The sequence below is a fragment of the Arachis hypogaea genome, chromosome 15 (assembly GCF_003086295.3).
Source record: "Arachis hypogaea cultivar Tifrunner chromosome 15, arahy.Tifrunner.gnm2.J5K5, whole genome shotgun sequence".
Lineage (NCBI taxonomy): Eukaryota > Viridiplantae > Streptophyta > Magnoliopsida > Fabales > Fabaceae > Arachis > Arachis hypogaea.
In genome coordinates, this window is record NC_092050.1 from 85,314,963 (window position 1) to 85,327,075 (window position 12,113).

Here is a 12,113-nt window from a genome sequence, read left to right on the forward strand (position 1 = left end):
TGTTCAATCATACTGTACAAACTTTATATCTTTCACTTTTACAATATCCTGGCTCAAATCATTTCTCTTAATCATATTATTCTTTTCTCTTTTTATCTCTTTACTTTACTCCGGTTACTCTGTGCTCTGTGTTACTTTATTCTGCTCTGATTTCTCTGTTTAACATGTGTATTTAAAGCTTATGTAAATTTCGGTATGAATAGTTAGCCTGTCCCAGGTATAGGTTCATTAAGTCTATACTGAAATAGTTTAACTTTTCATATTATACCTAACCCTAGTCGCAACTCAAGTACTAACTAAGTTGCCCTAGTTCGTTCACTAGTCTCTGTCTGTTTTTCTGTCATTAAAATTTTACAGACTTTTTCTTTGGTTTTTATCTTATCTTTAACTTTTTATCTTTTCTTTATCTTTGCCTCACTAATATGTTCTTACCACTCCCTAAGTGTTTTATGAAGGTAATTATGAGATTCTGCACTTAAAGTTGTCTTTCTAAGGCTTTTACAAAAAACTGCCTTTTCCTCATTATTTTATTATTTTTATTAAAATATTATTTTTAATTAAATATTATTATTTAATATTTTATTATTATTTATTATTTTATCATTAATTTTCGAAAATTAACTTACCTTTTACTTTTAACCTTTAAAATTCACTTTTTACCACCCGTAACTTTTAATATTTCTACTTTTACCACCATAACTTCCAAAAATTACCATATAACCCCTTAAACACCAAAAATTTTACTTGCTTACGCTTTCTAAGATCTAAAAGGTGTTCTTCAATGTTCTTCACCACACTCAAAGTATTCTTCGTGTTCTTCGTATATTCTTCAAATTCTTTCTCTGTTTTTACCCGTTTTTCAGTCTTTTTAGCAACCGATTTTTACCAAAATTCAAAATAAATTTCCAGCTACTAAAAACCCATCTTTTCTACAGGATTTTAACACAAATTGAACCTCAATTTAAGCTCTAGGGTTTCGTTTTCCAGCAGCCACAAGAACACACATTCATAGCTTGAATTTCATCAAATTTCATCAAATTTTCACCAAAATTTCAACAAGAATTACTCATACAAACAATCAATTTAAAGCAAAGCCAAACCATATCGTAATCACACAACTCAAACACAATCAATCAAGATTAAATTCGTCAATCCCTACCTGATTTTGCTGCTCCTAATTCAGTTAGACTTTCAGGTGGTCCTTTAGCACTTTTTCCTCCTAAATCACATCAAGAACAACTTTAAATCCAAAATCCCTCAACTAACCAAATCTCCCTCAACACGTTAGGAGGTGATTAATAACCTTAGAATTTCTGGAAAGTCACGTTTCTTGGCCCTCAAGTCAAGTTAATCATGATTCCTAAGGAAGAACATCAAGAAAACACATGTTTAAGCATGTTTCCTTGAAAACCGAATTGAAAGGGGAAAGGAACAGCGATCTCACCTTATTTCAATCCTTGATAAGTTACATGGTTATGTAGAGGAAGAAGAGAGGATCATTTTGGTGAAATCGGAGTTTTGATTTGATTTTTAGTTCAGAAGAAATCAAGCTTTGAAGATTAACTGTTCAAGAAAGTTTCTCTCTTTTCTCTCTTGTTATTTTCGTCCAAAGGGATCAAATGACCAGCCTTGGAGTGTCTTGGGGGTGTAAGGTGAGTTGTGATTGGTTGGCTTGGAGGTGGGTTAAAATAATATTAAAATATCTCAGGTGTATGACTACTGAAACTAAATGTATCGAAACACTTGTAAAAACATCTATAAAAATTATTTTCTGAGCTACTAGCATAAATGACACTGGTAACATATTTATTATGAGAATAGAACATGTATGATGAGGCCTTAGAATTGCTAAAGTCATCAGAGAGTGCTGGTGCTAAGCTGTACCAGTAAACTGTGAAACCGGTTAAACCTATTTCCTGTTTTTAACTAAAACAGACCAGGTAACCTTATAATATCATTCAAGCATCTTCTAATACTAATATAATGATAATATTATACTATTATCTCTCTTCTCTCATGAGTCGAGTCTGGTTCATCAAACTGAGACTATTTACGAAAACTACAATCAGAACTCCTAACCGATACGGTTCAAAAACTAGGTTCTTCGCGATTGCGTTGTCGGGCCTGTCCCAACTAAGGTCCTGAGTTAAAGATAATATAATGATAATGAGGATTGAGATGCTTGATGATACAGAAGAGGTGTTCGCTTTACTGATCTTTTGGAGAAATCCGTGTCTTCAGAAAAGATCTCGTGTACTCGAAAATTAGGGTTGTTACATGAGGTTCCTTGTTCGAACCTTGGAGGAGGCTTTTTGGCCATTTTCTCTTATTTTCCTTGCAAGGAGCGTTCCTTGCTTTCCTTGGGTCATGAGTTTGATACCTTGTAGATTCACTCCTTGGAATTTTTCTTTGAATTAATTTTGGAGAACCCCTGATAAAGCTCACTTAGTGAACTGGGCTTTATGTCTTTGCCTTGCCTTCTTTGGTGCTTAGTTAACTAGTGAACTGAGCTTTGTGCCTTGCTTTCTCCTTTTATTCTTTGTGAAGCTCGGTTCACTCACTCAACTTGGCTTTCATCCTTCTTTGATGATGCCACACTTTTCTTTTCCTTTGGGCACGCTCCTTAGGCCACGCTTTTCTTATTTTCTTCTTTCTTCACCTACAAGTAATCAAAACAACCAATCAAAGTATCACCAAATTCACAAGGTTTAAAGTTCATTCATAATTCAATTAATTTTAGCTTAAACCTCATGATTTTGTATCAATTAAAGGGTGGTTGGTTGATTCAACAAAACATGCAATTCCACTCCAAACTACTTACTTACAATGTAAGAAAGTGCATAAAACCTAATAAAAACAAAGAAAAAGACTAGTAAAACTAGGCTAAGATGACTTGTCATCACAACACCAAACTTAAAACTTGCTTGTCCCCATGCAAGCATTAAACATAAGAGAAGGTAGAATGTAATAGAGAAGTATACATGTCCTTATTAAGCAGATAGTTGAACTCGGTTCATGGGATTTCATGCAGATCAATAGTAGCTCATTTATTACTTGCTGTTAAACAAACAATGTTTCTTCAAAGATTCACTAAGGTTGCTACTATAATGCCTTACTTTTTGCTCACTTCCCTTGGTAGCTTTTTTCTTCTTTCTTTTGCATTAGAGAGCTTATTACTTATTGAAGGCTTGGTGGCAAATGTTGCAGTGGCCTTTGGCTTAATTTCACTCAACATTTCTTCACCACAGACACATCGCTCACCTTTTTCTTCCTAGGATCATTGATGCCCAGCATCTCTTTGGATAATTAAGTGTTTTGTAGTTAAGTTGCTCTTTATTGTGGACTTTCAGTTGGCAATCCCAAATCAATTGATCTAAGTGGCCAAGTTTTGAAATACTCCTTAGAACTTACTTGTCCAAGCATATCCTAGTACAAAAACACCACAGGCATGTGTTCTAAGGTCCAAGCTATTGGTGTCTAGCCTTGTTGTTTATTTCTTCGCCAATTCTTGGCTTTGCTCTTTCTTTTTCTTTCTGTTTTGATTTATTTTCAAGGGATTTTTATTAATTTAAGGCTTCATAGCAGTAAACTAGTTTAGGCTTCAAGTAACATGTCATTATGCAGCAATTATTTTGTGAGCTAACAGTTGAATCAAACATATACCACCACTAACTTTCATTCTAACTTTTACAACATTGAACAATTACTTTTCTAAATCAAACATCTCTCTTTTATTCAAACAGCAAGGGAACAAAGCAAAGTACTCAAGCTAATGAAGGATGACATTTATTATGCAGATAACTTTTAAGCTAAAGAAAAATTGCAGATAGCTTTCTTTAGCATGTATTTTTACTTGCAACTAAATGAACATTCTAGCAAGGCATGATGGAATCCCTGAATTAAAACATTTCATAACTACAAGGATTAAGTATAAATACAACATGTTGGGTTGCAGCTTTTCATTCTTCCTTCAGTTATGCTCCTTTTTAGTCATAGTGCAAATGTTCTTTAATTTGTTGGCTGTTTCCATGCATACTCCTCAAACGTTGCTTGCTTTTCAAGCTCTTTAGGTATCTGGTTAATCTGCAAAGCTTATTTGTGGGCTTTTGAACTTTACTTTGGTGTGTGAACACCAAACTTAGTTCCTTGCCAATGTTTCTCATGCAACAAATTAACTATATGTGAAATCCTTTTTCCTTGCTAAGGTAATAAAACTAAAAACCATGAAACAGCAAATAGTTAACTAGTTTATCTAAATGTTTGAAGCTGGCATTATGCAGGAAGTGAGAATGCATTTTATGATGAGATTTTGGTGGAACACCAAACTTAGAATCCTTCATTCTCCCTTATATTATTTTGGTGTGCAACACCAAACTTAGCTTCTTGCAATATAGATAAAGCTAATTAACCTTTTTATTGAAATAGTTATGAAAAGAAAACTACCTCAGGTTGGGTTGCCTCCCAACAAGCGCTTCTTTATTGTCACTAGCTTGACATCCTCCATTCTCTGATCATGGAAGTTGAGAATTCTGTTGCCTTTGATTTTCTCCTCTTATTGTGGGCTTTCTTTCCTCCATTTCTTCTTGAGGTATTTCTCTGTGGTATTTCTCTTTGATGATTATTTCTTTTTCCGTAGCCCTCTCACTTCCCTCTATGATTGCTTTCCATTTCTCCCACCTAGCAACTTTCTCATTGTCTTTCAGGTTGTCTTCAGTGGCTTTGGGGAAAGTATTTGCCCTCCTCTCACCCGTTTCTGCAAAGTGCTTAGCCAGTTGTTCCATTTGCCTCTCAATTCTTCTAATTGAGGCTTCCTGGTTCTTTGTTATTACCTCTTGGTGCTTCATCATTCTCTCTATTAAGATCTCCAAGTTGGTGATCCTCTGAGATTTTTGTGAGATTAGTTGGTTGTGGGGTGTTGGGGTTGGAAGGGTGGGTGTTGTGGTGGTGTGTAGTAGTTGTTGTTAGTATGGTAGTATTTTTAGTAGTTTGTAGAGTTGGGGTTGTTGTAATTACAGTCCCTTGGTCCTTGATTTTGGTGCTCGACCCTCCTCCAGTAGGAATGAGTCCTCCAGGGTGGGTTGTACACATCACCCTGAGACTTACAGGTTTGAGGTACTGTTTGGAGAGTGTAATCGCTCATGACTTTGTTCCTCATAGTTAATTGCTCCAAAACTTTTTTCAGGTTGATTCCATCCATATAAATTTTGAGGTAGGTTGTATGCATTTACTACAGCAATTTGCAGCTCATTGATTTTTCTGACCATCAACTCCAGTTGTTGCAGAGTTTGTTGATGCATCTGCTTGGTTTGGTTCACGACTGCATTTACACTTTCAGTTTCCATCACTCCTTTATCTTGTGTGGATGGTTGCCTTTCTGCTTCTATCTTACCAATGTCCTTGGGTGATTTTAACTTGGCCAGGAATTCACTCATTAGATCTTCCCATCCGATGATGCTTCCTTGTGGGAAGGCTTCAATCCATTGAGCAATATCATTCATGGTGATGAGCAGATCCTTCAAGTCATGGGTTGCATTGTCATCTAAGGTGAGGACACTACTCCCACAATTACTGGAATTCGTTGAGTTCCCCTCCATGATCTGCACAATCACAAACAGTCCAAATGAAGATTAAATCTACTCATGCCAAAATGTGTTTAGAGGATTAGTTGACACAATGTATCAAACAGTTGACAGGCTTGAAAGATCAACAGAAGAAAATTACTTCTGTCCTTTACTCAGTGAGCAGAATTACAAGAAACGCATAGAATCAGAAAGCCAGGAAACTCCCATTCTATTGCTAAAGTGGGTTTTAGTTATCTTCAGCACATATTCAAACAGTTAGTGTGTTAGTCAAAAATTAAAGAAATGGAAAAGAAAAAGTGCTTGATCTAGACCTCCACTTAACTTAATTATTGTCAATCTAATCAATCCCCGGCAACGGCGCTAAAAACTTGATGGATATTTTGGAAAACGAATTCCAACACCCAAAACTAACCAGCAAGTGTACCAGGTCGCATCAAGTAATAATAACTCACATGAGTGAGGTCGATCCCATAGGGATTGAAGGATTGAGCAATTTTAGTTTATTGGTTGATTTAGTCAAGCGAATCAAGTGTTGATTTGAGTGGTTTGTGATTGACAGAAGCTAAATTGCATAAAATGTAAAGGAAGAGTGAAGGATTGCAGTAAATCAAAGAGAACAGAAAGTAAAAGTGCTGAATCTTAAAGAACAAGTAAATTAAATTGCAGAAGCTTAGATTGCAAGAAATGTAAATGACTGTATCTTAAAATGCAAGAAAGGTAAATTGCTTAAATTATAAAAGGAATTGGGAGCTGGGATTGCAGCAAATTAAACAAGCAGAAGTAAATTGCAATAACCAGAAGAGCAAAAGATGAATTGAATTTAAGTAGATCTCAAACAGAAGAGTAAAAATACTTGAAGAATTAAAAACAGAAAATAAATGGAGCTCAACTGCAGAAATTAAAAGAGAGATTGAAGATCTCAGGAGTAGAAGAGACTAGAAAACAAGTCTAGATCTCAAATCCTTCCTTGATCCAACAAGAACAATTGCAAAAGAAAATGGAAAAGTAAATTGCAGAAGAAGTAGAAGAGTGAAAGCAGTAAACAGAATTTGAAATGTAAATCAGAGTTTCTTAGAATTATGTAGAAAGATAAAACAAGAGATCTCAAGGTGAGATTGAAACAGAAATTCTTCAATTCTTCACCCAAGATCCAAAACAAGAAGTAAAGAGTGCTCAAGCAAGAACAAGGAAGAAGAGAGATCAATTCTCCTTCCAAATTCTCAGAAATCCAAATTCAAAGTAAAAACTCTCAAAATTACAAAAATAAAAACTCTCAAAGAAGCAAAAGGTTCATTCTAAATCAAACTAACACTTATTTATACACTTCCTAATTTAGATCTAAGAATTTGGGTGGGCTCTAAAATTTGGTGAAAAAATGAATTAATTTGGATTTTTAATGGATTTTTGGTCCATGGTGCACCTCCCAGGGGATGGCTCAGTTTAAATACCAAACTGAGCGCTCAATGTTGCCTTGTGTTGCCCAATTTGGTGCGCCAGCCCCCTGTCCGTGTTGCATTACACTAGAGCTCAGTTGGAAAATTGAACTGAGCTCTATGTCTTGCCTTGGGTGTGTCAAGCGTGCGTCCTAGCTCCCTGGCCGTGTCAAAGTGCGCATGACAAGCTCCTTGGTGTGCTTCTTGTTGCGCCAAAGGCTGGGGGATGGGGGGGAGAGAGTAGCGCTCAGTTGGGAAAACCAACTGAGCTTCCCTTGTAGCGCTTTGCCTTGGCTTCATGCTCCCAGGTTCGAATCCTGGTGGAAGCAAACTGATGCTAATTTCCTTGGAGGGGTTGGACGCTCCTTCCTTGCCTTTCATGAAGCTCTTTGGTTTAAACCTTGGGGGAGCTATCTTGGCTCATTTTCTTTGCTCCAAGAGTAGCGCTCCACCCTTGTTCTCCATGGAGTTCCCAGGTTTGAATCCTGATGACATGTCATCATGTCATGTTTTTCTATGCCTTTTTCCTTTGTTTTCAATAGGTTTTATGCACTTTCTTGAGCCATAAGCAAGCCAAGTGGGTAGATTTTCATGCTTCCTTTGATTTAATCAACCATGTATGAATTCATGCTATTTCATGAGGTTTTATGCTAAAAGTGACACATATTATGATAGAATGAATATCTCATGATTATGAGCATAGCTTTGATGTGTTTGGTTGATTAATGATAGGTGAAGAAAGCTTGGAGAAAGGTTGAAGCAAAGAGGAATGGCTAGAAGTGAAGAATGGAAGTTGATCCTGGAGGCATGAAGTTAGCCCCAACTTTAGCCCCCTAACTTGGAGGCTAACGTTGGGCATGAAGATCACTCCCTGGACTCCCCACGTTTGAGCCAACGTTAGCCCCCTAACTTGGAGGCTAACGTTGGCAAGAGAAACTTGAAACTCATCCCTGGGCCAGCCAACGTTTGCGCCAACGTTAGCCCCCTAACTTGGAGGCTAACGTTGGCACATGAGTTATAAAGGGGGAGAAGGCCAACGTTTGCGCCAACGTTAGCCCCCTAACTTGGAGGCTAACGTTGGCGCCACACACCACAAGGCATACAAGGGGTATACTTCCAGCAAGAATAACTTGAGCTACAGAGCTCCAAATGAGGTGATTCAAGAAGCATTGGAAAGTAGGAATCAAGAGCTTTCCAAGCATATATGGCACTGCATGGTGGACACTAAAATTGAGGGAGAAAACTGCCCCGCAATGTGCATAAACGAACATGGTGGCAACCTGCAGTGAGGCCACTTGACCTCTGCACCTTCAAAGGAGTATAACTCGAGCTGTAGAGCTCCAAATGATGTGCTCCCAAAGGCATTGGAAAGTAGACATCCAGGGCTTTCCAACAATGTATAATAGTATGGGGTGGACAATACATTTGAGCCTCCAGAACTGGCGTTTTCGCCAACGTTTGAGGGCTAACGTTACCTCAAACGCTGCACACCAAAGCCAGCGACCATACCCTCTTCAAATGATCATGACTTGAGTTGTAGATGTCCAATTGAAGTGATTCCAAGTGGGTTAGAAAGCTGACATTCAGAGCTTTCCAACCATATATGATAGTCTATATTGGGCATAAAATTGGCAACATGACAAGAGGACAAAGTTGGCCCCATAAATGTACATAAGGGAGGCCAACGTTAGGGTCAAAGTTAGACCCCTAACGTTGGCACCAACGTTCATACCAGCAAATTATGCTTGCTGCTATGAAAAGTTGGGGTCAAAGTTAGACCCCTAACTTTGGCCCTAACGTTGGGACCAACTATGGCTAACTTCAAAACCGGTTCAATTGGTTCACTTCGGTTCTTCCTCAAACTCCAAGAGCAATCAACCAAGGCCTCTTTCAACCCAATTCCATCAAGAGCAAGGGCCCAAATGATCATCACTCAAAGGCACAAGAAATAGATAAAATAGGATTTTCATTTAATTGTAATTTGTTTTTAATTTCATTTTCAATTTGTAGAAATGCCTATAAATAGGCATCTGTTTCATATTTGTAAGGGAGGCTGGCTCCACTAGGGAGCATTAGGAATACAGAACTCTCTCTCTTTAGTTTTCCTTTTTGTTTTGAATCTTGAGTTGAGAATTGAAGAAATTCTGTTTCAATCTCACCTTGAGAATTCTCTCTGTTTACTTGTCTGCATAATTTCAGTGAATTGTGATTTGAATCAAAACTCTCTTTACTGCTTTCTTCTCTATTTTCTTCTGCAATTATTCTCTGTTGGATCAAGGAAGGAATTGAGATCTAGACTTGGTCTCTAGTCTCATCCAACCCCTGAGATCTTCAACCTCTCATTTAGATTTTGCAATTGAGCCAAGTTGCTCTCTGTTTTGATTTTAAAGTGATTTTCCAAATCTGTTGAATCTACTGCTTTCTTTTAATTTCCAGCACCCACTCCCTTTTAATTTCATGCAATTTACATTTCTTGCAATTTAAGATTCTTGCAATTTACATTTCTTGCTCTTTAAGTTTCAATGCAATTTACTTTCTGCACTTTAATTTTCCTTGTCATTTACATTCTGTTGGCTTCAATTGTCACTCAAATCACTCAATGTTAGCTTGACTAAACTAATCACCCACTAAAGTTGCTTGATCCATCAATCCCTGTGGGATCGACCTCACTCCCGTGAGTTTTTATTACTTGATACGACCCGGTACACTTGCCGGTTAGATTTGTGTGTTTTGGGAGAAATTTATTTTTCACCAAAATACTCATCAAGTTTTTGGCGCCGTTGCCGGGGATTGATTAGATCAACAATGATTAAGTGGGTGAGAAGTCTAGATTAAGCATTTTCTTTATTTTTGTTCTTGAAACCAAGGTGTTTGTGTTTTTGCCTCACTAAGCAAATATCATCTGAAACATGAATTTCAATTTTATTTGGTGTTGTGTTTTACAAAATTCAAATGGAGTTCAACTCATCTTATGATCAAACAAATTTTATGGGATATTACCCACCATCACCAATCTCTAATGGTGGCTGGGAATATCACCACGAGAATACACATTCTGAGCACTCCAATTCATGGAGATTTGCTTCAGAGACACAAGATGAGCAAGAAAATCATATGGGATATCTTCCTCCACCACAAAATGATGCAAGTTGCTATTCTAATGATGGCTGGGGGGAGCAAAACCAGAAAACATTTGAGAGCCCATATTCCACTTATCAAGAGCTATCTTCACTCGAACGTACTATCAATTCACTTATACAAAATTTTCCAAACTCACCATCCACACAAATTTCCATGAACCAAGGCCCCTCAAAGCTTGAAACCATGTTTGAAAGACATGAAAGGGAAGTACAAAGATCATGGAAAGAACAAGAGAACTCCTTCAAAAACATAGAAGTGTTGATCAATCAAACGCTAAATGAGAAGGAGGAGGTGGAAGAGCAAAATGAAGATCCACTTCAAAAATCCAGAGAATTGTTGAAAAGACAAGAACAATTCATGAAGGAACAACAACAATCCTGGAGAGAACAAGAAATCCGTCTTCAGAAGATGGATGAGCAATTGGAGAACATAGGGAAATGCTCAGAACCACTAAGCAAGGAAAATAAAGACCGATTGATGGATGTGAAGGATAAAGTGGAAGAGCAAGATGAGGAGGCTACTGCATCAAGTGAACTTTCAATGAAGAATGAGGTGGTGGAAAATGAAACTGCACTTGAGGTGACAAAAGAACCTGAACACTCACAACCTCCTCAAACTCCCCTGGACCAAAAAGTCTCAACAATTGAATCTGAGATTAAAAGATATGAAGAGGAGATGAAGAAATGTTGGGAAGATCAACAAACCTCCTCCATGAAAGAGCTATTAAAACAAATGTTGAGTGTAAAAGAGGAACTGGAGGAGCAAGAAAGTGAGGAAATCATTCCAAACTCAAGTGAGGCAGAGAAGTACATGAAGGAGAAGTTCATGGAACCACCAGTTCAAAAGGCTCTGGATGAATACAAAACTCCAATAATCACACAGCAACCAAGTCTTGAATCCAAAGAAGTGAAGGCAATTAGCAAGAACACCAATCCTGTCCCTGATCCAGCAAGCAAGATTAATCAAGCCATTTGTAAAAGGAAGCTTGCTGAGGAAAGGCCAAGACAAGGGACACTAGCTGAATCTTCTCCCCCCTTAAGGTCATTCCTCTTAACAAACTGGAAGAAGAGGAAGAAAGTGAAGAACAACATGTCAAGCTAATGACACTAAAAGAGCACTTGTTGGGAGGTAACCCAACCGTAGGTAACATTTCTTTTCTGCTTTGTCTTCGTTCTTTGTTTTGTTTAAATTCAATAAATTGGCATATGGTTACATTCTAAGTTTGGTGTTGCCTTGCAACAAATTGTTTTCAATCTTTTTGGATGATTGCATCAAATTAAAAATGAAAGTGACACACCAAGATTCTAAGTTTGGTATGCCACCTATTTTTCTATGCAAATCAATCCAGCAACATCACTTGTCTGCATAATCATATTGCCTTTTACAGTGTTATTTTTCTTCTTAGTTGGATAATTTTTGTTTTCTCTTTGTTTCATTTAATTACTTGTTTTTAATGCTTTCCTTCATTAACTGTTTTTGTTAATACATCACCAAGACATCCTTATTCATAACAGACTCTTCATTTGGTGATTGTATTTAACATATAACAGTTTCTTTTGTTTAGTTTTAGTTCAAATAAATTGACATATGGTTGCATTCTAAGTTTGGTGTTGCTATGCAACAAAATTTAGTTCCAATTCTTACAAGATACTTGCATTAATTCCAAGTGAAAGTGTCACACTAAGTTTGGTGTGCCACTTATCTTCTATGCAAAGTATTATGCTCACCTTCTTAAGCATGCAATCACAATGTCTCTGTCTCTTGTGCCTTGATTATTATCTTTAATTTTGCTTGCTTGAAACACATGTACTACTAACATTTCTTGTGTAAGACATTCATGATCCATCTTAGCCCCATAGCCATTGTCCTAATTGTTGCTTGAGGATGAGCAAGTATTCTGAGTTTGGTATGGGAAGGAGGAGAATGGGAGGAAAATGACAACAATAGAGAAGATGAA